The sequence below is a fragment of the Phalangium opilio genome, unplaced genomic scaffold, assembly GCF_054372755.1.
Source record: "Phalangium opilio isolate 3A_F unplaced genomic scaffold, DU_Popi_V2 ptg000230l_1, whole genome shotgun sequence".
NCBI lineage: Eukaryota > Metazoa > Arthropoda > Arachnida > Opiliones > Phalangiidae > Phalangium > Phalangium opilio.
Window position 1 is genome coordinate 1,518,823 of NW_028324221.1, and position 20,377 is coordinate 1,539,199.

Genomic DNA, 20,377 nt, shown 5'->3' on the forward strand with positions numbered 1-20,377 from the left:
AATAATATCTAGGGTTTGCGCAAACCGGTCCGATATGATCTAATGGCTAGGATATCTGGCTTTCACCCTGAAGGCCCGGGTTCGATTCCCGGTATCGGAGACAGTGCTTTTGTACCGCTTTTAAAGAATAAAATTAAAGACACATTTATAGGAATAATATCTAGGGTTTGCTCAACCAATCCGATATGGTCTAGTGGCTAGGATATCTGGCTCTCACCCAGAAAGCCCGGGTTCGATTCCCGGTATCGGAGCGAGTGCTCTTGTACCGTTTTTGAAGAATAAATTTAAAGACACATTTATAGGAATAATATCTAGGGTTTGCTCAAACCAGTCCGATATGATCTAATGGCTAGAATATCTGGCTCTCACCCAGAAGGCCCGGGTTCGATTCCCGGTATCGGAGCGAGTGCTTTTGTACCGTTTTTGAAGAAAAATTTAAAGACACATTTATAGGAATAATATCTAGGGTTTGCTCAAACCAGTCCGATATGATCTAATGGCTAGGGTATCTGGCTTTCACCCAGAAGGCCCGGGTTCGATTCTCGGTATCGGAGACAGTGCTTTTGTACCGCTTTTAAAGAATAAAATTAAAGACACATTTATAGGAATAATATCTAGGGTTTGCTCAAACCAGTCCGATATGGTCTAGTGGCTAGGATATCTGGCTCTCACCTAGAAGGCCCGGGTTCCATTCCCGATATCGGAGCGAGTGCTTTTGTACCGGTTTTGAAGAATAGACTTAAGGATATAGGTTTATGAATAGAATTAAGACTTCGTTGTGCAAGTCCGATATGGTCTAGTGGCTAGGATATCTGGCTCTCACCCAAAAGGCCCCGGTATCGGAGCGAGTGCTTTTGTACCGTTTTTGAACAATAAACTTAAGGATATAGGTTTATATTTAGAATTAAGATTTGGTTAAGCTAGTGCAATATGGTCTAGTGGCTAGGATATCTGGCTTGCACCCAGAAGGCCCGGGTTCGATTCCCGGTATCGGAGCGAGTGCTTTTGTACCGTTTTTGAAGAAAATATAAGACACATTTATAGGAATAATATCTAGGGTTTGCTCAAACCAGTCCGATATGATCTAATGGCTAGGATATCTGGCTTTCATCCAGAAGGCCCGGGTTCGATTCCCGGTATCGGAGACAGTGCTTTTGTACCGCTTTCAAAGAATAAAATTAAAGACACATTTATAGGAATAATATCTTGGGTTTGCTCAAACCAGTCCGATATGGTCTAATGGCTAGGATATCTGGCTCTCACCCAGAAGGCCCGGGTTCGATTCCCGGTATCGGAGACTGTGCTTTGTACCGCTTTTAAAGAAAAAATTTAAAGACACATTTATAGGAATAATATCTAGGGTTTGCACAAACCAGTCCGATATGGTCTAGTGTCTAGTATATCTGGCTCTCACCCACAAGGCCCGGGTTCGATTCCCGGTAAAGGAGCGAGTGCTTTTGTACCGTTTTTGAAGAATAAACTTAAGGATATAGGTTTATATTTAGAATTAAGATTTGGTTAAGCTAGTGCAATATGGTCTAGTGGCTAGGATATCTGGCTTTCACCCAGAATGCCCGGGTTCGATTCCCGGTATCGGAGACAGTGCTTTTGTACCGCTTTTAAAGAATAAAATTAAAGACACATTTATAGGAATAATATCTAGGGTTTGCTCAAACCAATCCGATATGGTCTAGTGGCTAGGATATCTGGCTCTCACCTAGAAAGCCCGGGTTCGACTCCCGGTATCGGAGCGAGTGCTTTTGTACCGTTTTTGAAGAATAAATTTAAAGACACATTTAGAGGAATAATATCTAGGGTTTGCTCAAACAAGTCCGATATGAGCTAATGGCTAGGATATCTGGTTCTCACCCAGAAGGCCCGGGTTCGATTCCCGGTATCGGAGCAGGTGCTTTTGTACCGTTTTTGAAGAAAAATTTAAAGACACATTTATAGGAATAATATCTAGGGTTTGCTCAAACCAGTCCGATATGGTCTAATGGCTAGGATATCTGGCTTTCACCCAGAAGGCCCGGGTTCGATTCTCGGTATCGGAGACAGTGCTTTTGTACCGGTTTTGAAGAATAGACTTAAGGATATAGGTTTATGAATAGAATTAAGACTTCGTTGTGCAAGTCCGATATGGTCTAGTGGCTAGGATATCTGGCTCTCACCCAAAAGGCCCCGGTATCGGAGCGAGTGCTTTTGTACCGTTTTTGAACAATAAACTTAAGGATATAGGTTTATATTTAGAATTAAGATTTGGTTAAGCTAGTGCAATATGGTCTAGTGGCTAGGATATCTGGCTTGCACCCAGAAGGCCCGGGTTCGATTCCCGGTATCGGAGCGAGTGCTTTTGTACCGTTTTTGAAGAAAATATAAGACACATTTATAGGAATAATATCTAGGGTTTGCTCAAACCAGTCCGATATGATCTAATGGCTAGGATATCTGGCTTTCATCCAGAAGGCCCGGGTTCGATTCCCGGTATCGGAGACAGTGCTTTTGTACCGCTTTCAAAGAATAAAATTAAAGACACATTTATAGGAATAATATCTTGGGTTTGCTCAAACCAGTCCGATATGGTCTAATGGCTAGGATATCTGGCTCTCACCCAGAAGGCCCGGGTTCGATTCCCGGTATCGGAGACTGTGCTTTGTACCGCTTTTAAAGAAAAAATTTAAAGACACATTTATAGGAATAATATCTAGGGTTTGCACAAACCAGTCCGATATGGTCTAGTGTCTAGTATATCTGGCTCTCACCCACAAGGCCCGGGTTCGATTTCCGGTAAAGGAGCGAGTGCTTTTGTACCGTTTTTGAAGAATAAACTTAAGGATATAGGTTTATATTTAGAATTAAGATTTGGTTAAGCTAGTGCAATATGGTCTAGTGGCTAGGATATCTGGCTTTCACCCAGAATGCCCGGGTTCGATTCCCGGTATCGGAGACAGTGCTTTTGTACCGCTTTTAAAGAATAAAATTAAAGACACATTTATAGGAATAATATCTAGGGTTTGCTCAAACCAATCCGATATGGTCTAGTGGCTAGGATATCTGGCTCTCACCTAGAAAGCCCGGGTTCGACTCCCGGTATCGGAGCGAGTGCTTTTGTACCGTTTTTGAAGAATAAATTTAAAGACACATTTAGAGGAATAATATCTAGGGTTTGCTCAAACAAGTCCGATATGAGCTAATGGCTAGGATATCTGGTTCTCACCCAGAAGGCCCGGGTTCGATTCCCGGTATCGGAGCAGGTGCTTTTGTACCGTTTTTGAAGAAAAATTTAAAGACACATTTATAGGAATAATATCTAGGGTTTGCTCAAACCAGTCCGATATGGTCTAATGGCTAGGATATCTGGCTTTCACCCAGAAGGCCCGGGTTCGATTCTCGGTATCGGAGACAGTGCTTTTGTACCGCTTTTAAAGAATAAAATTAAAGACACATTTATAGGAATAATATCTAGGGTTCGCTTAAACAAGTCCGATATGATCTAATGGCTAGGATATCTGGTTCTCACCCAGAAGGCCCGGGTTCGATTCCCGGTATCGGAGCAGGTGCTTTTGTACCGTTTTTGAAGAAAAATTTAAAGACACATTTATAGGAATAATATCTAGGGTTTGCTCAAACCAGTCCGACATGATCTAATGGCTAGGATATCTGGCTTTCACCCAGAAGGCCCGGGTTCGATTCCCGGTATCGGAGACAGTGCTTTTGTACCGCTTTTAAAGAATAAAATTAAAGACACATTTATAGGAATAATATCTAGGGTTTGCTCAGACCAATCCGATATGGTCTAGTGGCTAGGATATCTGGCTCTCACCTAGAAAGCCCGGGTTCGACTCCCGGTATCGGAGCGAGTGCTTTTGTACCGTTTTTGAAGAATAAATTTAAAGACACATTTAGAGGAATAATATCTAGGGTTTGCTCAAACAAGTCCGATATGAGCTAATGGCTAGGATATCTGGTTCTCACCCAGAAGGCCCGGGTTCGATTCCCGGTATCGGAGCAGGTGCTTTTGTACCGTTTTTGAAGAAAAATTTAAAGACACATTTATAGGAATAATATCTAGGGTTTGCTCAAACCAGTCCGATATGGTCTAATGGCTAGGATATCTGGCTTTCACCCAGAAGGCCCGGGTTCGATTCTCGGTATCGGAGACAGTGCTTTTGTACCGCTTTTAAAGAATAAAATTAAAGACACATTTATAGGAATAATATCTAGGGTTCGCTTAAACAAGTCCGATATGATCTAATGGCTAGGATATCTGGTTCTCACCCAGAAGGCCCGGGTTCGATTCCCGGTATCGGAGCAGGTGCTTTTGTACCGTTTTTGAAGAAAAATTTAAAGACACATTTATAGGAATAATATCTAGGGTTTGCTCAAACCAGTCCGATATGATCTAATGGCTAGGATATCTGGCTTTCACCCAGAAGGCCCGGGTTCGATTCTCGGTATCGGAGACAGTGCTTTTGTACCGCTTTTAAAGAATAAAATTAAAGACACATTTATAGGAATAATATCTAGGGTTTGCTCAAACCAGTCCGACATGATCTAATGGCTAGGATATCTGGCTTTCACCCAGAAGGCCCGGGTTCGATTCCCGGTATCGGAGACAGTGCTTTTGTACCGCTTTTAAAGAATAAAATTAAAGACACATTTATAGGAATAATATCTAGGGTTTGCTCAAACCAATCCGATATGGTCAAGTGGCTAGGATATCTGGCTCTCACCTAGAAAGCCCGGGTTCGACTCCCGGTATCGGAGCGAGTGCTTTTGTACCGTTTTTGAAGAATAAATTTAAAGACACATTTAGAGGAATAATATCTAGGGTTTGCACAAACCAGTCCGATATGAGCTAATGGCTAGGATATCTGGTTCTCACACACAAGGCCCGGGTTCGATTCCCGGTAAAAGAGCGAGTGCTTTTGTACCGGTTTTGAAGAATAGACTTAAGGATATATTTTTATGAATAGAAATAAGACTTGGTTGAGCAAGTCTGATATGGTCTAGTGGCTAGGATATCTGGCTCTCACCCAAAAGGCCCAGGTTCGATTCCCGGTATCGGAGCGAGTGCTTTTGTACCGGTTTTGAAGAATAGACTTAAGGATATAGGTTAATCAATAGAATTAAGACTTGGTTAAGCAAGTCCGATATGGTTTAGTGGCTAGGATATCTGGCTCTCACCCAGAAGGCCCGGGTTCGATTCCCGGTATCGGAGACTGTGCTTTGTACCGCTTTTAAAGAAAAAATTTAAAGACACATTTATAGGAATAATATCTAGGGTTTGCACAAACCAGTCCGATATGGTCTAGTGTCTAGTATATCTGGCTCTCACCCACAAGGCCCGGGTTCGATTCCCGGTAAAGGAGCGAGTGCTTTTGTACCGGTTTTGAAGAATAGACTTAAGGATATAGGTTTATGAATAGAAATAAGACTTGGTTGATCAAGTGCGATATGGTCTAGTGGCTGGGATATCTGGCTCTCACCCAAAAGGCCCAGGTTCGATTCCCGGTATCGGAGCGAGTGCTTTTGTACCGTTTTTGAAGAATAAATTTAAAGACACATTTAGAGGAATAATATCTAGGGTTTGCTCAAACCAGTCCGATATGATCTAATGGCTAGGATATCTGGCTTTCACCCAGAAGGCCCGGGTTCGATTCTCGGTATCGGAGACAGTGCTTTTGTACCGCTTTTAAAGAATAAAATTAAAGACACATTTATAGGAATAATATCTAGGGTTTGCTCAAACCAGTCCGATATGGTCTAGTGGCTAGGATATCTGGCTCTCACCCAAAAGGCCCCGGTTCGATTCCCGGTATCGGAGCGAGTGCTTTTGTACCGTTTTTGAAGAATAAACTTAAGGATATAGGTTTATATTTAGAATTAAGATTTGGTTAAGCTAGTGCAATATGGTCTAGTGGCTAGGATATCTGGCTTTCACCCAGAAGGCCGGGTTCGATTCCCGGTATCGGAGACTGTGATTTGTACCGATTTTAAAGAATAAATTTAAAGACACATTTATAGGAATAATATCTAGGGTTTGCTCAAACCAGACCGATATGGTCTAGTGGCTAGGATATCTGGCTCTCACCCAGAAGGCCCGGGTTCGATTCCCGGTATCGGAGCGAGTGCTTTTGTACCGTTTTTGAAGAATAAACTTAAAGACACATTTATAGGAATAATATCTAGGGTTTGCTCAAACCAGTCCGAAATGATCTAATGGCTAGGATATCTGGCTCTCACCCGGAAGGCCCGGGTTCGATTCCCGGTATCTGAGCGAGTGCTTTTGTACCGTTTTTGAAGAATAAATTTAAAGACACATTTATAGGAATAATATCTAGGGTTTGCGCAAACCGGTCCGATATGATCTAATGGCTAGGATATCTGGCTTTCACCCTGAAGGCCCGGGTTCGATTCCCGGTATCGGAGACAGTGCTTTTGTACCGCTTTTAAAGAATAAAATTAAAGACACATTTATAGGAATAATATCTAGGGTTTGCTCAACCAATCCGATATGGTCTAGTGGCTAGGATATCTGGCTCTCACCCAGAAAGCCCGGGTTCGATTCCCGGTATCGGAGCGAGTGCTCTTGTACCGTTTTTGAAGAATAAATTTAAAGACACATTTATAGGAATAATATCTAGGGTTTGCTCAAACCAGTCCGATATGATCTAATGGCTAGAATATCTGGCTCTCACCCAGAAGGCCCGGGTTCGATTCCCGGTATCGGAGCGAGTGCTTTTGTACCGTTTTTGAAGAAAAATTTAAAGACACATTTATAGGAATAATATCTAGGGTTTGCTCAAACCAGTCCGATATGATCTAATGGCTAGGGTATCTGGCTTTCACCCAGAAGGCCCGGGTTCGATTCTCGGTATCGGAGACAGTGCTTTTGTACCGCTTTTAAAGAATAAAATTAAAGACACATTTATAGGAATAATATCTAGGGTTTGCTCAAACCAGTCCGATATGGTCTAGTGGCTAGGATATCTGGCTCTCACCTAGAAGGCCCGGGTTCCATTCCCGATATCGGAGCGAGTGCTTTTGTACCGGTTTTGAAGAATAGACTTAAGGATATAGGTTTATGAATAGAATTAAGACTTCGTTGTGCAAGTCCGATATGGTCTAGTGGCTAGGATATCTGGCTCTCACCCAAAAGGCCCCGGTATCGGAGCGAGTGCTTTTGTACCGTTTTTGAACAATAAACTTAAGGATATAGGTTTATATTTAGAATTAAGATTTGGTTAAGCTAGTGCAATATGGTCTAGTGGCTAGGATATCTGGCTTGCACCCAGAAGGCCCGGGTTCGATTCCCGGTATCGGAGCGAGTGCTTTTGTACCGTTTTTGAAGAAAATATAAGACACATTTATAGGAATAATATCTAGGGTTTGCTCAAACCAGTCCGATATGATCTAATGGCTAGGATATCTGGCTTTCATCCAGAAGGCCCGGGTTCGATTCCCGGTATCGGAGACAGTGCTTTTGTACCGCTTTCAAAGAATAAAATTAAAGACACATTTATAGGAATAATATCTTGGGTTTGCTCAAACCAGTCCGATATGGTCTAATGGCTAGGATATCTGGCTCTCACCCAGAAGGCCCGGGTTCGATTCCCGGTATCGGAGACTGTGCTTTGTACCGCTTTTAAAGAAAAAATTTAAAGACACATTTATAGGAATAATATCTAGGGTTTGCACAAACCAGTCCGATATGGTCTAGTGTCTAGTATATCTGGCTCTCACCCACAAGGCCCGGGTTCGATTCCCGGTAAAGGAGCGAGTGCTTTTGTACCGTTTTTGAAGAATAAACTTAAGGATATAGGTTTATATTTAGAATTAAGATTTGGTTAAGCTAGTGCAATATGGTCTAGTGGCTAGGATATCTGGCTTTCACCCAGAATTCCCGGGTTCGATTCCCGGTATCGGAGACAGTGCTTTTGTACCGCTTTTAAAGAATAAAATTAAAGACACATTTATAGGAATAATATCTAGGGTTTGCTCAAACCAATCCGATATGGTCTAGTGGCTAGGATATCTGGCTCTCACCTAGAAAGCCCGGGTTCGACTCCCGGTATCGGAGCGAGTGCTTTTGTACCGTTTTTGAAGAATAAATTTAAAGACACATTTAGAGGAATAATATCTAGGGTTTGCTCAAACAAGTCCGATATGAGGTAATGGCTAGGATATCTGGTTCTCACCCAGAAGGCCCGGGTTCGATTCCCGGTATCGGAGCAGGTGCTTTTGTACCGTTTTTGAAGAAAAATTTAAAGACACATTTATAGGAATAATATCTAGGGTTTGCTCAAACCAGTCCGATATGGTCTAATGGCTAGGATATCTGGCTTTCACCCAGAAGGCCCGGGTTCGATTCTCGGTATCGGAGACAGTGCTTTTGTACCGGTTTTGAAGAATAGACTTAAGGATATAGGTTTATGAATAGAATTAAGACTTCGTTGTGCAAGTCCGATATGGTCTAGTGGCTAGGATATCTGGCTCTCACCCAAAAGGCCCCGGTATCGGAGCGAGTGCTTTTGTACCGTTTTTGAACAATAAACTTAAGGATATAGGTTTATATTTAGAATTAAGATTTGGTTAAGCTAATGCAATATGGTCTAGTGGCTAGGATATCTGGCTTGCACCCAGAAGGCCCGGGTTCGATTCCCGGTATCGGAGCGAGTGCTTTTGTACCGTTTTTGAAGAAAATATAAGACACATTTATAGGAATAATATCTAGGGTTTGCTCAAACCAGTCCGATATGATCTAATGGCTAGGATATCTGGCTTTCATCCAGGAGGCCCGGGTTCGATTCCCGGTATCGGAGACAGTGCTTTTGTACCGCTTTCAAAGAATAAAATTAAAGACACATTTATAGGAATAATATCTTGGGTTTGCTCAAACCAGTCCGATATGGTCTAATGGCTAGGATATCTGGCTCTCACCCAGAAGGCCCGGGTTCGATTCCCGGTATCGGAGACTGTGCTTTGTACCGCTTTTAAAGAAAAAATTTAAAGACACATTTATAGGAATAATATCTAGGGTTTGCACAAACCAGTCCGATATGGTCTAGTGTCTAGTATATCTGGCTCTCACCCACAAGGCCCGGGTTCGATTCCCGGTAAAGGAGCGAGTGCTTTTGTACCGTTTTTGAAGAATAAACTTAAGGATATAGGTTTATATTTAGAATTAAGATTTGGTTAAGCTAGTGCAATATGGTCTAGTGGCTAGGATATCTGGCTTTCACCCAGAATGCCCGGGTTCGATTCCCGGTATCGGAGACAGTGCTTTTGTACCGCTTTTAAAGAATAAAATTAAAGACACATTTATAGGAATAATATCTAGGGTTTGCTCAAACCAATCCGATATGGTCTAGTGGCTAGGATATCTGGCTCTCACCTAGAAAGCCCGGGTTCGACTCCCGGTATCGGAGCGAGTGCTTTTGTACCGTTTTTGAAGAATAAATTTAAAGACACATTTAGAGGAATAATATCTAGGGTTTGCTCAAACAAGTCCGATATGAGCTAATGGCTAGGATATCTGGTTCTCACCCAGAAGGCCCGGGTTCGATTCCCGGTATCGGAGCAGGTGCTTTTGTACCGTTTTTGAAGAAAAATTTAAAGACACATTTATAGGAATAATATCTAGGGTTTGCTCAAACCAGTCCGATATGGTCTAATGGCTAGGATATCTGGCTTTCACCCAGAAGGCCCGGGTTCGATTCTCGGTATCGGAGACAGTGCTTTTGTACCGCTTTTAAAGAATAAAATTAAAGACACATTTATAGGAATAATATCTAGGGTTCGCTTAAACAAGTCCGATATGATCTAATGGCTAGGATATCTGGTTCTCACCCAGAAGGCCCGGGTTCGATTCCCGGTATCGGAGCAGGTGCTTTTGTACCGTTTTTGAAGAAAAATTTAAAGACACATTTATAGGAATAATATCTAGGGTTTGCTCAAACCAGTCCGACATGATCTAATGGCTAGGATATCTGGCTTTCACCCAGAAGGCCCGGGTTCGATTCCCGGTATCGGAGACAGTGCTTTTGTACCGCTTTTAAAGAATAAAATTAAAGACACATTTATAGGAATAATATCTAGGGTTTGCTCAAACCAATCCGATATGGTCTAGTGGCTAGGATATCTGGCTCTCACCTAGAAAGCCCGGGTTCGACTCCCGGTATCGGAGCGAGTGCTTTTGTACCGTTTTTGAAGAATAAATTTAAAGACACATTTAGAGGAATAATATCTAGGGTTTGCTCAAACAAGTCCGATATGAGCTAATGGCTAGGATATCTGGTTCTCACCCAGAAGGCCCGGGTTCGATTCCCGGTATCGGAGCAGGTGCTTTTGTACCGTTTTTGAAGAAAAATTTAAAGACACATTTATAGGAATAATATCTAGGGTTTGCTCAAACCAGTCCGATATGGTCTAATGGCTAGGATATCTGGCTTTCACCCAGAAGGCCCGGGTTCGATTCTCGGTATCGGAGACAGTGCTTTTGTACCGCTTTTAAAGAATAAAATTAAAGACACATTTATAGGAATAATATCTAGGGTTCGCTTAAACAAGTCCGATATGATCTAATGGCTAGGATATCTGGTTCTCACCCAGAAGGCCCGGGTTCGATTCCCGGTATCGGAGCAGGTGCTTTTGTACCGTTTTTGAAGAAAAATTTAAAGACACATTTATAGGAATAATATCTAGGGTTTGCTCAAACCAGTCCGACATGATCTAATGGCTAGGATATCTGGCTTTCACCCAGAAGGCCCGGGTTCGATTCCCGGTATCGGAGACAGTGCTTTTGTACCGCTTTTAAAGAATAAAATTAAAGACACATTTATAGGAATAATATCTAGGGTTTGCTCAAACCAATCCGATATGGTCTAGTGGCTAGGATATCTGGCTCTCACCTAGAAAGCCCGGGTTCGACTCCCGGTATCGGAGCGAGTGCTTTTGTACCGTTTTTGAAGAATAAATTTAAAGACACATTTAGAGGAATAATATCTAGGGTTTGCTCAAACAAGTCCGATATGAGCTAATGGCTAGGATATCTGGTTCTCACCCAGAAGGCCCGGGTTCGATTCCCGGTATCGGAGCAGGTGCTTTTGTACCGTTTTTGAAGAAAAATTTAAAGACACATTTATAGGAATAATATCTAGGGTTTGCTCAAACCAGTCCGATATGGTCTAATGGCTAGGATATCTGGCTTTCACCCAGAAGGCCCGGGTTCGATTCTCGGTATCGGAGACAGTGCTTTTGTACCGCTTTTAAAGAATAAAATTAAAGACACATTTATAGGAATAATATCTAGGGTTCGCTTAAACAAGTCCGATATGATCTAATGGCTAGGATATCTGGTTCTCACCCAGAAGGCCCGGGTTCGATTCCCGGTATCGGAGCAGGTGCTTTTGTACCGTTTTTGAAGAAAAATTTAAAGACACATTTATAGGAATAATATCTAGGGTTTGCTCAAACCAGTCCGATATGATCTAATGGCTAGGATATCTGGCTTTCACCCAGAAGGCCCGGGTTCGATTCTCGGTATCGGAGACAGTGCTTTTGTACCGCTTTTAAAGAATAAAATTAAAGACACATTTATAGGAATAATATCTAGGGTTTGCTCAAACCAGTCCGACATGATCTAATGGCTAGGATATCTGGCTTTCACCCAGAAGGCCCGGGTTCGATTCCCGGTATCGGAGACAGTGCTTTTGTACCGCTTTTAAAGAATAAAATTAAAGACACATTTATAGGAATAATATCTAGGGTTTGCTCAAACCAATCCGATATGGTCAAGTGGCTAGGATATCTGGCTCTCACCTAGAAAGCCCGGGTTCGACTCCCGGTATCGGAGCGAGTGCTTTTGTACCGTTTTTGAAGAATAAATTTAAAGACACATTTAGAGGAATAATATCTAGGGTTTGCACAAACCAGTCCGATATGAGCTAATGGCTAGGATATCTGGTTCTCACACACAAGGCCCGGGTTCGATTCCCGGTAAAAGAGCGAGTGCTTTTGTACCGGTTTTGAAGAATAGACTTAAGGATATATTTTTATGAATAGAAATAAGACTTGGTTGAGCAAGTCTGATATGGTCTAGTGGCTAGGATATCTGGCTCTCACCCAAAAGGCCCAGGTTCGATTCCCGGTATCGGAGCGAGTGCTTTTGTACCGTTTTTGAAGAATAAACTTAAGGATATAGGTTTATATTTAGAATTAAGATTTGGTTAAGCTAGTGCAATATGGTCTAGTGGCTAGGATATCTGGCTTTCACCCAGAAGGCCCGGGTTCGATTCCCGGTATCGGAGACTGTGATTTGTACCGCTTTTAAAGAATAAATTTAAAGACACATTTATAGGAATAATATCTAGGGTTTGCTCAAACCAGTCCGATATGGTCTAGTGGCTAGGATATCTGGCTCTCACCTAGAAGGCCCGGGTTCGATTCCCGATATCGGAGCAAGAGCTTTTGTACCGGTTTTGAAGAATAGACTTAAGGATATAGGTTAATGAATAGAATTAAGACTTGATTAAGAAAGTCCGAGATGGTCTAGTGGCTAGGATAATAGGCTCTCACCCAGAATGCCCGGGTTCGATTCCCGGTATCGGAGCGAGAGCTTTTGTACCGGTTTTGAAGAATAGACTTAAGGATATAGGTTAATGAATAGAATTAAGACTTGATTAAGCAAGTCCGAGATGGTCTAGTGGCTAGGATATCAGGCTCTCACCCAGAATGCCCGGGTTCGATTCCCGGTATCGGAGCGAGTGCTCTTGTACCGTTTTTGAAGAATAAATTTAAAGAAACATTTATAGGAATTATATCTAGGGTTTGCTAAAACCAGTCCGATATGGTCTAGTGGCTAGGATATCTGGCTCTCACCCAGAAGGCCCGGGTTCGATTCCCGGTATCGGAGCGAGTGCTCTTGTACCGTTTTTGAAGAATAAATTTAAAGACACATTTATAGGAATAATATCTAGGGTTTGCTCAAACCAGTCCGATATGATCTAATGGCTAGGATATCTGGCTTTCACCCAGAAGGCCCGGGTTCGATTCCCGGTATCGGAGACAGTGCTTTTGTACCGCTTTTAAAGAATAAAATTAAAGACACATTTATAGGAATAATATCTAGGGTTTGCTCAAACCAGTCCGATATGGTCTAGTGGCTAGGATATCTGGCTCTCACCTAGAAGGCCCGGGTTCGATTCCCGGTATCGGAACGAGAGCTTTTGTACCGGTTTTGAAGAATAGACTTAAGGATATAGGTTAATGAATAGAATTAAGACTTGATTAAGCAAGTCCGAGATGGTCTAGTGGCTAGGATATCTGGCTCTCACCCAGAAGGCCCGGGTTCGATTCCCGGTATCGGAGCGAGTGCTCTTGTACCGTTTTTGAAGAATAAATTTAAAGACACATTTATAGGAATAATATCTAGGGTTTGCTCAAACCAGTCCGAAATGATCTAATGGCTAGGATATCTGGCTCTCACCCAGAAGGCCCGGGTTCGATTCCCGGTATCGGAGCGAGTGCTTTTGTACCGTTTTTGAAGAATAAATTTAAAGACACATTTATAGGAATAATATCTAGGGTTTGCTCAAACCAGTCCGATATGATCTAATGGCTAGGATATCTGGCTCTCACCCAGAAGGCCCGGGTTCGATTCCCGGTATCGGAGACAGTGCTTTTGTACCGCTTTTAAAGAATAAAATTAAAGACACATTTATAGGAATAATATCTAGGGTTCGCTCAAACAAGTCCGATATGATCTAATGGCTAGGATATCTGGTTCTCACCCAGAAGGCCCGGGTTCGATTCCCGGTATCGGAGCAGGTGCTTTTGTACCGTTTTTGAAGAAAAATTTAAAGACACATTTATAGGAATAATATCTAGGGTTTGCTCAAACCAGTCCGAAATGATCTAATGGCTAGGATATCTGGCTTTCACCCAGAAGGCCCGGGTTCGATTCTCGGTATCGGAGACAGTGCTTTTGTACCGCTTTTAAAGAATAAAATTAAAGACACATTTATAGGAATAATATCTAGGGTTTGCTCAAACCAGTCCGACATGATCTAATGGCTAGGATATCTGGCTTTCACCCAGAAGGCCCGGGTTCGATTCCCGGTATCGGAGACAGTGCTTTTGTACCGCTTTTAAAGAATAAAATTAAAGACACATTTATAGGAATAATATCTAGGGTTTGCTCAAACCAATCCGATATGGTCAAGTGGCTAGTATATCTGGCTCTCACCTAGAAAGCCCGGGTTCGACTCCCGGTATCGGAGCGAGTGCTTTTGTACCGTTTTTGAAGAATAAATTTAAAGACACATTTAGAGGAATAATATCTAGGGTTTGCACAAACCAGTCCGATATGAGCTAATGGCTAGGATATCTGGCTCTCACCCAAAAGGCCCAGGTTCGATTCCCGGTATCGGAGCGAGTGCTTTTGTACCGTTTTTGAAGAATAAACTTAAGGATATAGGTTTATATTTAGAATTAAGATTTGGTTAAGCTAGTGCATTATGGTCTAGTGGCTAGGATATCTGGCTTTCACCCAGAAGGCCCGGGTTCGATTCCCGGTATCAGAGACTGTGATTTGTACCGCTTTTAAAGAATAAATTTAAAGACACATTTATAGGAATAATATCTAGGGTTTGCTCAAACCAGTCCGATATGGTCTAGTGGCTAGGATATCTGGCTCTCACCTAGAAGGTCCGGGTTCGATTCCCGATATCGGAGCAAAAGCTTTTGTACCGGTTTTGAAGAATAGACTTAAGGATATAGGTTAATGAATAGAATTAAGACTTGATTAAGAAAGTCCGAGATGGTCTAGTGGCTAGGATATCAGGCTCTCACCCAGAATGCCCGGGTTCGATTCCCGGTATCGGAGCGAGAGCTTTTGTACCGGTTTTGAAGAATAGACTTAAGGATATAGGTTAATGAATAGAATTAAGACTTTATTAAGCAAGTCCGAGATGGTCTAGTGGCTAGGATATCAGGCTCTCACCCAGAATGCCCGGGTTCGATTCCCGGTATCGGAGCGAGTGCTCTTGTACCGTTTTTGAAGAATAAATTTAAAGAAACATTTATAGGAATTATATCTAGGGTTTGCTAAAACCAGTCCGATATGGTCTAGTGGCTAGGATATCTGGCTCTCACCCAGAAGGCCCGGGTTCGATTCCCGGTATCGGAGCGAGTGCTCTTGTACCGTTTTTGAAGAATAAATTTAAAGACACATTTATAGGAATAATATCTAGGGTTTTCTCAAACCAGTCCGAAATGATCTAATGGCTAGGATATCTGGCTCTCACCCAGAAGGCCCGGGTTCGATTCCCGGTATCGGAGCGAGTGCTTTTGTACCGTTTTTGAAGAATAAATTTAAAGACACATTTATAGGAATAATATCTAGGGTTTGCTCAAACAAGTCCGATATGAGCTAATGGCTAGGATATCTGATTCTCACCCAGAAGGCCCGGGTTCGATTCCCGGTATCGGAGCAGGTGCTTTTGTACCGTTTTTGAAGAAAAATTTAAAGACACATTTATAGGAATAATATCTAGGGTTTGCTCAAACCAGTCCGATATGGTCTAATGGCTAGGATATCTGGCTTTCACCCAGAAGGCCCGGGTTCGATTCTCGGTATCGGAGACAGTGCTTTTGTACCGCTTTTAAAGAATAAAATTAAAGACACATTTATAGGAATAATATCTAGGGTTCGCTTAAACAAGTCCGATATGATCTAATGGCTAGGATATCTGGTTCTCACCCAGAAGGCCCGGGTTCGATTCCCGGTATCGGAGCAGGTGCTTTTGTACCGTTTTTGAAGAAAAATTTAAAGACACATTTATAGGAATAATATCTAGGGTTTGCTCAAACCAGTCCGACATGATCTAATGGCTAGGATATCTGGCTTTCACCCAGAAGGCCCGGGTTCGATTCCCGGTATCGGAGACAGTGCTTTTGTACCGCTTTTAAAGAATAAAATTAAAGACACATTTATAGGAATAATATCTAGGGTTTGCTCAAACCAATCCGATATGGTCTAGTGGCTAGGATATCTGGCTCTCACCTAGAAAGCCCGGGTTCGACTCCCGGTATCGGAGCGAGTGCTTTTGTACCGTTTTTGAAGAATAAATTTAAAGACACATTTAGAGGAATAATATCTAGGGTTTGCTCAAACAAGTCCGATATGAGCTAATGGCTAGGATATCTGGTTCTCACCCAGAAGGCCCGGGTTCGATTCCCGGTATCGGAGCAGGTGCTTTTGTACCGTTTTTGAAGAAAAATTTAAAGACACATTTATAGGAATAATATCTAGGGTTTGCTCAAACCAGTCCGATATGGTCTAATGGCTAGGATATCTGGCTTTCACCCAGAAGGCCCGGGTTCGATTCTCGGTATCGGAGACAGTGCTTTTGTACCGCTTTTAAAGAATAAAATTAAAGACACATTTATAGGAATAATATCTAGGGTTCGCTTAAACAAGTCCGATATGATCTAATGGCTAGGATATCTGGTTCTCACCCAGAAGGCCCGGGTTCGATTCCCGGTATCGGAGCAGGTGCTTTTGTACCGTTTTTGAAGAAAAATTTAAAGACACATTTATAGGAATAATATCTAGGGTTTGCTCAAACCAGTCCGACATGATCTAATGGCTAGGATATCTGGCTTTCACCCAGAAGGCCCGGGTTCGATTCCCGGTATCGGAGACAGTGCTTTTGTACCGCTTTTAAAGAATAAAATTAAAGACACATTTATAGGAATAATATCTAGGGTTTGCTCAAACCAATCCGATATGGTCTAGTGGCTAGGATATCTGGCTCTCACCTAGAAAGCCCGGGTTCGACTCCCGGTATCGGAGCGAGTGCTTTTGTACCGTTTTTGAAGAATAAATTTAAAGACACATTTAGAGGAATAATATCTAGGGTTTGCTCAAACAAGTCCGATATGAGCTAATGGCTAGGATATCTGGTTCTCACCCAGAAGGCCCGGGTTCGATTCCCGGTATCGGAGCAGGTGCTTTTGTACCGTTTTTGAAGAAAAATTTAAAGACACATTTATAGGAATAATATCTAGGGTTTGCTCAAACCAGTCCGATATGGTCTAATGGCTAGGATATCTGGCTTTCACCCAGAAGGCCCGGGTTCGATTCTCGGTATCGGAGACAGTGCTTTTGTACCGCTTTTAAAGAATAAAATTAAAGACACATTTATAGGAATAATATCTAGGGTTCGCTTAAACAAGTCCGATATGATCTAATGGCTAGGATATCTGGTTCTCACCCAGAAGGCCCGGGTTCGATTCCCGGTATCGGAGCAGGTGCTTTTGTACCGTTTTTGAAGAAAAATTTAAAGACACATTTATAGGAATAATATCTAGGGTTTGCTCAAACCAGTCCGACATGATCTAATGGCTAGGATATCTGGCTTTCACCCAGAAGGCCCGGGTTCGATTCCCGGTATCGGAGACAGTGCTTTTGTACCGCTTTTAAAGAATAAAATTAAAGACACATTTATAGGAATAATATCAAGGGTTTGCTCAAACCAATCCGATATGGTCTAGTGGCTAGGATATCTGGCTCTCACCTAGAAAGCCCGGGTTCGACTCCCGGTATCGGAGCGAGTGCTTTTGTACCGTTTTTGAAGAATAAATTTAAAGACACATTTAGAGGAATAATATCTAGGGTTTGCTCAAACAAGTCCGATATGAGCTAATGGCTAGGATATCTGGTTCTCACCCAGAAGGCCCGGGTTCGATTCCCGGTATCGGAGCAGGTGCTTTTGTACCGTTTTTGAAGAAAAATTTAAAGACACATTTATAGGAATAATATCTAGGGTTTGCTCAAACCAGTCCGATATGGTCTAATGGCTAGGATATCTGGCTTTCACCCAGAAGGCCCGGGTTCGATTCTCGGTATCGGAGACAGTGCTTTTGTACCGCTTTTAAAGAATAAAATTAAAGACACATTTATAGGAATAATATCTAGGGTTCGCTTAAACAAGTCCGATATGATCTAATGGCTAGGATATCTGGTTCTCACCCAGAAGGCCCGGGTTCGATTCCCGGTATCGGAGCAGGTGCTTTTGTACCGTTTTTGAAGAAAAATTTAAAGACACATTTATAGGAATAATATCTAGGGTTTGCTCAAACCAGTCCGATATGATCTAATGGCTAGGATATCTGGCTTTCACCCAGAAGGCCCGGGTTCGATTCTCGGTATCGGAGACAGTGCTTTTGTACCGCTTTTAAAGAATAAAATTAAAGACACATTTATAGGAATAATATCTAGGGTTTGCTCAAACCAGTCCGACATGATCTAATGGCTAGGATATCTGGCTTTCACCCAGAAGGCCCGGGTTCGATTCCCGGTATCGGAGACAGTGCTTTTGTACCGCTTTTAAAGAATAAAATTAAAGACACATTTATAGGAATAATATCTAGGGTTTGCTCAAACCAATCCGATATGGTCAAGTGGCTAGGATATCTGGCTCTCACCTAGAAAGCCCGGGTTCGACTCCCGGTATCGGAGCGAGTGCTTTTGTACCGTTTTTGAAGAATAAATTTAAAGACACATTTAGAGGAATAATATCTAGGGTTTGCACAAACCAGTCCGATATGAGCTAATGGCTAGGATATCTGGTTCTCACACACAAGGCCCGGGTTCGATTCCCGGTAAAAGAGCGAGTGCTTTTGTACCGGTTTTGAAGAATAGACTTAAGGATATATTTTTATGAATAGAAATAAGACTTGGTTGAGCAAGTCTGATATGGTCTAGTGGCTAGGATATCTGGCTCTCACCCAAAAGGCCCAGGTTCGATTCCCGGTATCGGAGCGAGTGCTTTTGTACCGTTTTTGAAGAATAAACTTAAGGATATAGGTTTATATTTAGAATTAAGATTTGGTTAAGCTAGTGCAATATGGTCTAGTGGCTAGGATATCTGGCTTTCACCCAGAAGGCCCGGGTTCGATTCCCGGTATCGGAGACTGTGATTTGTACCGCTTTTAAAGAATAAATTTAAAGACACATTTATAGGAATAATATCTAGGGTTTGCTCAAACCAGTCCGATATGGTCTAGTGGCTAGGATATCTGGCTCTCACCTAGAAGGCCCGGGTTCGATTCCCGATATCGGAGCAAGAGCTTTTGTACCGGTTTTGAAGAATAGACTTAAGGATATAGGTTAATGAATAGAATTAAGACTTGATTAAGACAGTCCGAGATGGTCTAGTGGCTAGGATAATAGGCTCTCACCCAGAATGCCCGGGTTCGATTCCCGGTATCGGAGCGAGAGCTTTTGTACCGGTTTTGAAGAATAGACTTAAGGATATAGGTTAATGAATAGAATTAAGACTTGATTAAGCAAGTCCGAGATGGTCTAGTGGCTAGGATATCAGGCTCTCACCCAGAATGCCCGGGTTCGATTCCCGGTATCGGAGCGAGTGCTCTTGTACCGTTTTTGAAGAATAAATTTAAAGAAACATTTATAGGAATTATATCTAGGGTTTGCTAAAACCAGTCCGATATGGTCTAGTGGCTAGGATATCTGGCTCTCACCCAGAAGGCCCGGGTTCGATTCCCGGTATCGGAGCGAGTGCTCTTGTACCGTTTTTGAAGAATAAATTTAAAGACACATTTATAGGAATAATATCTAGGGTTTGCTCAAACCAGTCCGATATGATCTAATGGCTAGGATATCTGGCTTTCACCCAGAAGGCCCGGGTTCGATTCCCGGTATCGGAGACAGTGCTTTTGTACCGCTTTTAAAGAATAAAATTAAAGACACATTTATAGGAATAATATCTAGGGTTTGCTCAAACCAGTCCGATATGGTCTAGTGGCTAGGATATCTGGCTCTCACCTAGAAGGCCCGGGTTCGATTCCCGGTATCGGAACGAGAGCTTTTGTACCGGTTTTGAAGAATAGACTTAAGGATATAGGTTAATGAATAGAATTAAGACTTGATTAAGCAAGTCCGAGATGGTCTAGTGGCTAGGATATCTGGCTCTCACCCAGAAGGCCCGGGTTCGATTCCCGGTATTGGAGCGAGTGCTCTTGTACCGTTTTTGAAGAATAAATTTAAAGACACATTTATAGGAATAATATCTAGGGTTTGCTCAAACCAGTCCGAAATGATCTAATGGCTAGGATATCTGGCTCTCACCCAGAAGGCCCGGGTTCGATTCCCGGTATCGGAGCGAGTGCTTTTGTACCGTTTTTGAAGAATAAATTTAAAGACACATTTATAGGAATAATATCTAGGGTTTGCTCAAACCAGTCCGATATGATCTAATGGCTAGGATATCTGGCTCTCACCCAGAAGGCCCGGGTTCGATTCCCGGTATCGGAGACAGTGCTTTTGTACCGCTTTTAAAGAATAAAA

General features: G+C 42.3%; 68 non-coding genes across 68 annotated transcripts; all 68 read left to right on the top strand.

Moving 5' to 3' along the window:
* Positions 1–28: 28 nt before the first annotated feature.
* On the top strand, positions 29–100 carry TRNAE-UUC (transfer RNA glutamic acid (anticodon UUC)). The gene has a single exon. It is a non-coding gene; the product is annotated as a tRNA-Glu (tRNA).
* Positions 101–179: 79 nt separating this feature from the next.
* Positions 180–251, top strand: TRNAE-CUC (transfer RNA glutamic acid (anticodon CUC)). Its single transcript has one exon. It is a non-coding gene; the product is annotated as a tRNA-Glu (tRNA).
* Positions 252–331: 80 nt separating this feature from the next.
* TRNAE-CUC (transfer RNA glutamic acid (anticodon CUC)) lies at positions 332–403 on the top strand. The gene has a single exon. It is a non-coding gene; the product is annotated as a tRNA-Glu (tRNA).
* Positions 404–924: 521 nt separating this feature from the next.
* TRNAA-UGC (transfer RNA alanine (anticodon UGC)) lies at positions 925–996 on the top strand. Its single transcript has one exon. It is a non-coding gene; the product is annotated as a tRNA-Ala (tRNA).
* A 77-nt stretch (positions 997–1,073) lies between these two features.
* Positions 1,074–1,145, top strand: TRNAE-UUC (transfer RNA glutamic acid (anticodon UUC)). Its single transcript has one exon. It is a non-coding gene; the product is annotated as a tRNA-Glu (tRNA).
* Positions 1,146–1,225: 80 nt separating this feature from the next.
* On the top strand, positions 1,226–1,297 carry TRNAE-CUC (transfer RNA glutamic acid (anticodon CUC)). Its single transcript has one exon. It is a non-coding gene; the product is annotated as a tRNA-Glu (tRNA).
* Positions 1,298–1,679: 382 nt separating this feature from the next.
* On the top strand, positions 1,680–1,751 carry TRNAE-CUC (transfer RNA glutamic acid (anticodon CUC)). Its single transcript has one exon. It is a non-coding gene; the product is annotated as a tRNA-Glu (tRNA).
* A 231-nt stretch (positions 1,752–1,982) lies between these two features.
* Positions 1,983–2,054, top strand: TRNAE-UUC (transfer RNA glutamic acid (anticodon UUC)). Its single transcript has one exon. It is a non-coding gene; the product is annotated as a tRNA-Glu (tRNA).
* A 218-nt stretch (positions 2,055–2,272) lies between these two features.
* TRNAA-UGC (transfer RNA alanine (anticodon UGC)) lies at positions 2,273–2,344 on the top strand. Its single transcript has one exon. It is a non-coding gene; the product is annotated as a tRNA-Ala (tRNA).
* A 77-nt stretch (positions 2,345–2,421) lies between these two features.
* Positions 2,422–2,493, top strand: TRNAE-UUC (transfer RNA glutamic acid (anticodon UUC)). The gene has a single exon. It is a non-coding gene; the product is annotated as a tRNA-Glu (tRNA).
* An 80-nt stretch (positions 2,494–2,573) lies between these two features.
* Positions 2,574–2,645, top strand: TRNAE-CUC (transfer RNA glutamic acid (anticodon CUC)). The gene has a single exon. It is a non-coding gene; the product is annotated as a tRNA-Glu (tRNA).
* Positions 2,646–3,027: 382 nt separating this feature from the next.
* TRNAE-CUC (transfer RNA glutamic acid (anticodon CUC)) lies at positions 3,028–3,099 on the top strand. The gene has a single exon. It is a non-coding gene; the product is annotated as a tRNA-Glu (tRNA).
* Positions 3,100–3,330: 231 nt separating this feature from the next.
* On the top strand, positions 3,331–3,402 carry TRNAE-UUC (transfer RNA glutamic acid (anticodon UUC)). The gene has a single exon. It is a non-coding gene; the product is annotated as a tRNA-Glu (tRNA).
* An 80-nt stretch (positions 3,403–3,482) lies between these two features.
* TRNAE-CUC (transfer RNA glutamic acid (anticodon CUC)) lies at positions 3,483–3,554 on the top strand. Its single transcript has one exon. It is a non-coding gene; the product is annotated as a tRNA-Glu (tRNA).
* Positions 3,555–3,785: 231 nt separating this feature from the next.
* On the top strand, positions 3,786–3,857 carry TRNAE-CUC (transfer RNA glutamic acid (anticodon CUC)). The gene has a single exon. It is a non-coding gene; the product is annotated as a tRNA-Glu (tRNA).
* Positions 3,858–4,088: 231 nt separating this feature from the next.
* On the top strand, positions 4,089–4,160 carry TRNAE-UUC (transfer RNA glutamic acid (anticodon UUC)). The gene has a single exon. It is a non-coding gene; the product is annotated as a tRNA-Glu (tRNA).
* Positions 4,161–4,240: 80 nt separating this feature from the next.
* On the top strand, positions 4,241–4,312 carry TRNAE-CUC (transfer RNA glutamic acid (anticodon CUC)). Its single transcript has one exon. It is a non-coding gene; the product is annotated as a tRNA-Glu (tRNA).
* Positions 4,313–5,149: 837 nt separating this feature from the next.
* Positions 5,150–5,221, top strand: TRNAE-CUC (transfer RNA glutamic acid (anticodon CUC)). Its single transcript has one exon. It is a non-coding gene; the product is annotated as a tRNA-Glu (tRNA).
* Positions 5,222–6,056: 835 nt separating this feature from the next.
* Positions 6,057–6,128, top strand: TRNAE-CUC (transfer RNA glutamic acid (anticodon CUC)). Its single transcript has one exon. It is a non-coding gene; the product is annotated as a tRNA-Glu (tRNA).
* Positions 6,129–6,360: 232 nt separating this feature from the next.
* On the top strand, positions 6,361–6,432 carry TRNAE-UUC (transfer RNA glutamic acid (anticodon UUC)). The gene has a single exon. It is a non-coding gene; the product is annotated as a tRNA-Glu (tRNA).
* A 79-nt stretch (positions 6,433–6,511) lies between these two features.
* On the top strand, positions 6,512–6,583 carry TRNAE-CUC (transfer RNA glutamic acid (anticodon CUC)). Its single transcript has one exon. It is a non-coding gene; the product is annotated as a tRNA-Glu (tRNA).
* An 80-nt stretch (positions 6,584–6,663) lies between these two features.
* TRNAE-CUC (transfer RNA glutamic acid (anticodon CUC)) lies at positions 6,664–6,735 on the top strand. The gene has a single exon. It is a non-coding gene; the product is annotated as a tRNA-Glu (tRNA).
* A 521-nt stretch (positions 6,736–7,256) lies between these two features.
* On the top strand, positions 7,257–7,328 carry TRNAA-UGC (transfer RNA alanine (anticodon UGC)). Its single transcript has one exon. It is a non-coding gene; the product is annotated as a tRNA-Ala (tRNA).
* A 77-nt stretch (positions 7,329–7,405) lies between these two features.
* TRNAE-UUC (transfer RNA glutamic acid (anticodon UUC)) lies at positions 7,406–7,477 on the top strand. The gene has a single exon. It is a non-coding gene; the product is annotated as a tRNA-Glu (tRNA).
* Positions 7,478–7,557: 80 nt separating this feature from the next.
* Positions 7,558–7,629, top strand: TRNAE-CUC (transfer RNA glutamic acid (anticodon CUC)). Its single transcript has one exon. It is a non-coding gene; the product is annotated as a tRNA-Glu (tRNA).
* A 382-nt stretch (positions 7,630–8,011) lies between these two features.
* Positions 8,012–8,083, top strand: TRNAE-CUC (transfer RNA glutamic acid (anticodon CUC)). Its single transcript has one exon. It is a non-coding gene; the product is annotated as a tRNA-Glu (tRNA).
* A 231-nt stretch (positions 8,084–8,314) lies between these two features.
* On the top strand, positions 8,315–8,386 carry TRNAE-UUC (transfer RNA glutamic acid (anticodon UUC)). Its single transcript has one exon. It is a non-coding gene; the product is annotated as a tRNA-Glu (tRNA).
* Positions 8,387–8,604: 218 nt separating this feature from the next.
* Positions 8,605–8,676, top strand: TRNAA-UGC (transfer RNA alanine (anticodon UGC)). The gene has a single exon. It is a non-coding gene; the product is annotated as a tRNA-Ala (tRNA).
* A 77-nt stretch (positions 8,677–8,753) lies between these two features.
* On the top strand, positions 8,754–8,825 carry TRNAE-UUC (transfer RNA glutamic acid (anticodon UUC)). The gene has a single exon. It is a non-coding gene; the product is annotated as a tRNA-Glu (tRNA).
* An 80-nt stretch (positions 8,826–8,905) lies between these two features.
* Positions 8,906–8,977, top strand: TRNAE-CUC (transfer RNA glutamic acid (anticodon CUC)). Its single transcript has one exon. It is a non-coding gene; the product is annotated as a tRNA-Glu (tRNA).
* A 382-nt stretch (positions 8,978–9,359) lies between these two features.
* Positions 9,360–9,431, top strand: TRNAE-CUC (transfer RNA glutamic acid (anticodon CUC)). The gene has a single exon. It is a non-coding gene; the product is annotated as a tRNA-Glu (tRNA).
* A 231-nt stretch (positions 9,432–9,662) lies between these two features.
* On the top strand, positions 9,663–9,734 carry TRNAE-UUC (transfer RNA glutamic acid (anticodon UUC)). Its single transcript has one exon. It is a non-coding gene; the product is annotated as a tRNA-Glu (tRNA).
* Positions 9,735–9,814: 80 nt separating this feature from the next.
* On the top strand, positions 9,815–9,886 carry TRNAE-CUC (transfer RNA glutamic acid (anticodon CUC)). Its single transcript has one exon. It is a non-coding gene; the product is annotated as a tRNA-Glu (tRNA).
* A 231-nt stretch (positions 9,887–10,117) lies between these two features.
* TRNAE-CUC (transfer RNA glutamic acid (anticodon CUC)) lies at positions 10,118–10,189 on the top strand. Its single transcript has one exon. It is a non-coding gene; the product is annotated as a tRNA-Glu (tRNA).
* A 231-nt stretch (positions 10,190–10,420) lies between these two features.
* Positions 10,421–10,492, top strand: TRNAE-UUC (transfer RNA glutamic acid (anticodon UUC)). The gene has a single exon. It is a non-coding gene; the product is annotated as a tRNA-Glu (tRNA).
* Positions 10,493–10,572: 80 nt separating this feature from the next.
* On the top strand, positions 10,573–10,644 carry TRNAE-CUC (transfer RNA glutamic acid (anticodon CUC)). The gene has a single exon. It is a non-coding gene; the product is annotated as a tRNA-Glu (tRNA).
* A 231-nt stretch (positions 10,645–10,875) lies between these two features.
* Positions 10,876–10,947, top strand: TRNAE-CUC (transfer RNA glutamic acid (anticodon CUC)). The gene has a single exon. It is a non-coding gene; the product is annotated as a tRNA-Glu (tRNA).
* A 231-nt stretch (positions 10,948–11,178) lies between these two features.
* On the top strand, positions 11,179–11,250 carry TRNAE-UUC (transfer RNA glutamic acid (anticodon UUC)). Its single transcript has one exon. It is a non-coding gene; the product is annotated as a tRNA-Glu (tRNA).
* An 80-nt stretch (positions 11,251–11,330) lies between these two features.
* TRNAE-CUC (transfer RNA glutamic acid (anticodon CUC)) lies at positions 11,331–11,402 on the top strand. Its single transcript has one exon. It is a non-coding gene; the product is annotated as a tRNA-Glu (tRNA).
* A 988-nt stretch (positions 11,403–12,390) lies between these two features.
* On the top strand, positions 12,391–12,462 carry TRNAE-CUC (transfer RNA glutamic acid (anticodon CUC)). The gene has a single exon. It is a non-coding gene; the product is annotated as a tRNA-Glu (tRNA).
* A 382-nt stretch (positions 12,463–12,844) lies between these two features.
* Positions 12,845–12,916, top strand: TRNAE-CUC (transfer RNA glutamic acid (anticodon CUC)). The gene has a single exon. It is a non-coding gene; the product is annotated as a tRNA-Glu (tRNA).
* An 80-nt stretch (positions 12,917–12,996) lies between these two features.
* On the top strand, positions 12,997–13,068 carry TRNAE-UUC (transfer RNA glutamic acid (anticodon UUC)). Its single transcript has one exon. It is a non-coding gene; the product is annotated as a tRNA-Glu (tRNA).
* Positions 13,069–13,148: 80 nt separating this feature from the next.
* Positions 13,149–13,220, top strand: TRNAE-CUC (transfer RNA glutamic acid (anticodon CUC)). The gene has a single exon. It is a non-coding gene; the product is annotated as a tRNA-Glu (tRNA).
* A 79-nt stretch (positions 13,221–13,299) lies between these two features.
* TRNAE-CUC (transfer RNA glutamic acid (anticodon CUC)) lies at positions 13,300–13,371 on the top strand. The gene has a single exon. It is a non-coding gene; the product is annotated as a tRNA-Glu (tRNA).
* An 80-nt stretch (positions 13,372–13,451) lies between these two features.
* TRNAE-CUC (transfer RNA glutamic acid (anticodon CUC)) lies at positions 13,452–13,523 on the top strand. The gene has a single exon. It is a non-coding gene; the product is annotated as a tRNA-Glu (tRNA).
* Positions 13,524–13,603: 80 nt separating this feature from the next.
* Positions 13,604–13,675, top strand: TRNAE-CUC (transfer RNA glutamic acid (anticodon CUC)). Its single transcript has one exon. It is a non-coding gene; the product is annotated as a tRNA-Glu (tRNA).
* An 80-nt stretch (positions 13,676–13,755) lies between these two features.
* On the top strand, positions 13,756–13,827 carry TRNAE-CUC (transfer RNA glutamic acid (anticodon CUC)). The gene has a single exon. It is a non-coding gene; the product is annotated as a tRNA-Glu (tRNA).
* An 837-nt stretch (positions 13,828–14,664) lies between these two features.
* TRNAE-CUC (transfer RNA glutamic acid (anticodon CUC)) lies at positions 14,665–14,736 on the top strand. The gene has a single exon. It is a non-coding gene; the product is annotated as a tRNA-Glu (tRNA).
* A 382-nt stretch (positions 14,737–15,118) lies between these two features.
* Positions 15,119–15,190, top strand: TRNAE-CUC (transfer RNA glutamic acid (anticodon CUC)). The gene has a single exon. It is a non-coding gene; the product is annotated as a tRNA-Glu (tRNA).
* An 80-nt stretch (positions 15,191–15,270) lies between these two features.
* On the top strand, positions 15,271–15,342 carry TRNAE-CUC (transfer RNA glutamic acid (anticodon CUC)). The gene has a single exon. It is a non-coding gene; the product is annotated as a tRNA-Glu (tRNA).
* A 231-nt stretch (positions 15,343–15,573) lies between these two features.
* Positions 15,574–15,645, top strand: TRNAE-UUC (transfer RNA glutamic acid (anticodon UUC)). The gene has a single exon. It is a non-coding gene; the product is annotated as a tRNA-Glu (tRNA).
* An 80-nt stretch (positions 15,646–15,725) lies between these two features.
* On the top strand, positions 15,726–15,797 carry TRNAE-CUC (transfer RNA glutamic acid (anticodon CUC)). Its single transcript has one exon. It is a non-coding gene; the product is annotated as a tRNA-Glu (tRNA).
* A 231-nt stretch (positions 15,798–16,028) lies between these two features.
* TRNAE-CUC (transfer RNA glutamic acid (anticodon CUC)) lies at positions 16,029–16,100 on the top strand. Its single transcript has one exon. It is a non-coding gene; the product is annotated as a tRNA-Glu (tRNA).
* A 231-nt stretch (positions 16,101–16,331) lies between these two features.
* Positions 16,332–16,403, top strand: TRNAE-UUC (transfer RNA glutamic acid (anticodon UUC)). The gene has a single exon. It is a non-coding gene; the product is annotated as a tRNA-Glu (tRNA).
* An 80-nt stretch (positions 16,404–16,483) lies between these two features.
* TRNAE-CUC (transfer RNA glutamic acid (anticodon CUC)) lies at positions 16,484–16,555 on the top strand. The gene has a single exon. It is a non-coding gene; the product is annotated as a tRNA-Glu (tRNA).
* Positions 16,556–16,786: 231 nt separating this feature from the next.
* TRNAE-CUC (transfer RNA glutamic acid (anticodon CUC)) lies at positions 16,787–16,858 on the top strand. The gene has a single exon. It is a non-coding gene; the product is annotated as a tRNA-Glu (tRNA).
* A 231-nt stretch (positions 16,859–17,089) lies between these two features.
* On the top strand, positions 17,090–17,161 carry TRNAE-UUC (transfer RNA glutamic acid (anticodon UUC)). Its single transcript has one exon. It is a non-coding gene; the product is annotated as a tRNA-Glu (tRNA).
* Positions 17,162–17,241: 80 nt separating this feature from the next.
* TRNAE-CUC (transfer RNA glutamic acid (anticodon CUC)) lies at positions 17,242–17,313 on the top strand. The gene has a single exon. It is a non-coding gene; the product is annotated as a tRNA-Glu (tRNA).
* A 231-nt stretch (positions 17,314–17,544) lies between these two features.
* TRNAE-CUC (transfer RNA glutamic acid (anticodon CUC)) lies at positions 17,545–17,616 on the top strand. The gene has a single exon. It is a non-coding gene; the product is annotated as a tRNA-Glu (tRNA).
* A 231-nt stretch (positions 17,617–17,847) lies between these two features.
* Positions 17,848–17,919, top strand: TRNAE-UUC (transfer RNA glutamic acid (anticodon UUC)). Its single transcript has one exon. It is a non-coding gene; the product is annotated as a tRNA-Glu (tRNA).
* Positions 17,920–17,999: 80 nt separating this feature from the next.
* TRNAE-CUC (transfer RNA glutamic acid (anticodon CUC)) lies at positions 18,000–18,071 on the top strand. Its single transcript has one exon. It is a non-coding gene; the product is annotated as a tRNA-Glu (tRNA).
* A 988-nt stretch (positions 18,072–19,059) lies between these two features.
* TRNAE-CUC (transfer RNA glutamic acid (anticodon CUC)) lies at positions 19,060–19,131 on the top strand. Its single transcript has one exon. It is a non-coding gene; the product is annotated as a tRNA-Glu (tRNA).
* Positions 19,132–19,513: 382 nt separating this feature from the next.
* Positions 19,514–19,585, top strand: TRNAE-CUC (transfer RNA glutamic acid (anticodon CUC)). The gene has a single exon. It is a non-coding gene; the product is annotated as a tRNA-Glu (tRNA).
* An 80-nt stretch (positions 19,586–19,665) lies between these two features.
* TRNAE-UUC (transfer RNA glutamic acid (anticodon UUC)) lies at positions 19,666–19,737 on the top strand. Its single transcript has one exon. It is a non-coding gene; the product is annotated as a tRNA-Glu (tRNA).
* An 80-nt stretch (positions 19,738–19,817) lies between these two features.
* On the top strand, positions 19,818–19,889 carry TRNAE-CUC (transfer RNA glutamic acid (anticodon CUC)). The gene has a single exon. It is a non-coding gene; the product is annotated as a tRNA-Glu (tRNA).
* A 79-nt stretch (positions 19,890–19,968) lies between these two features.
* TRNAE-CUC (transfer RNA glutamic acid (anticodon CUC)) lies at positions 19,969–20,040 on the top strand. The gene has a single exon. It is a non-coding gene; the product is annotated as a tRNA-Glu (tRNA).
* Positions 20,041–20,120: 80 nt separating this feature from the next.
* TRNAE-CUC (transfer RNA glutamic acid (anticodon CUC)) lies at positions 20,121–20,192 on the top strand. Its single transcript has one exon. It is a non-coding gene; the product is annotated as a tRNA-Glu (tRNA).
* An 80-nt stretch (positions 20,193–20,272) lies between these two features.
* On the top strand, positions 20,273–20,344 carry TRNAE-CUC (transfer RNA glutamic acid (anticodon CUC)). Its single transcript has one exon. It is a non-coding gene; the product is annotated as a tRNA-Glu (tRNA).
* The last annotated feature ends 33 nt before the right edge of the window (positions 20,345–20,377 follow it).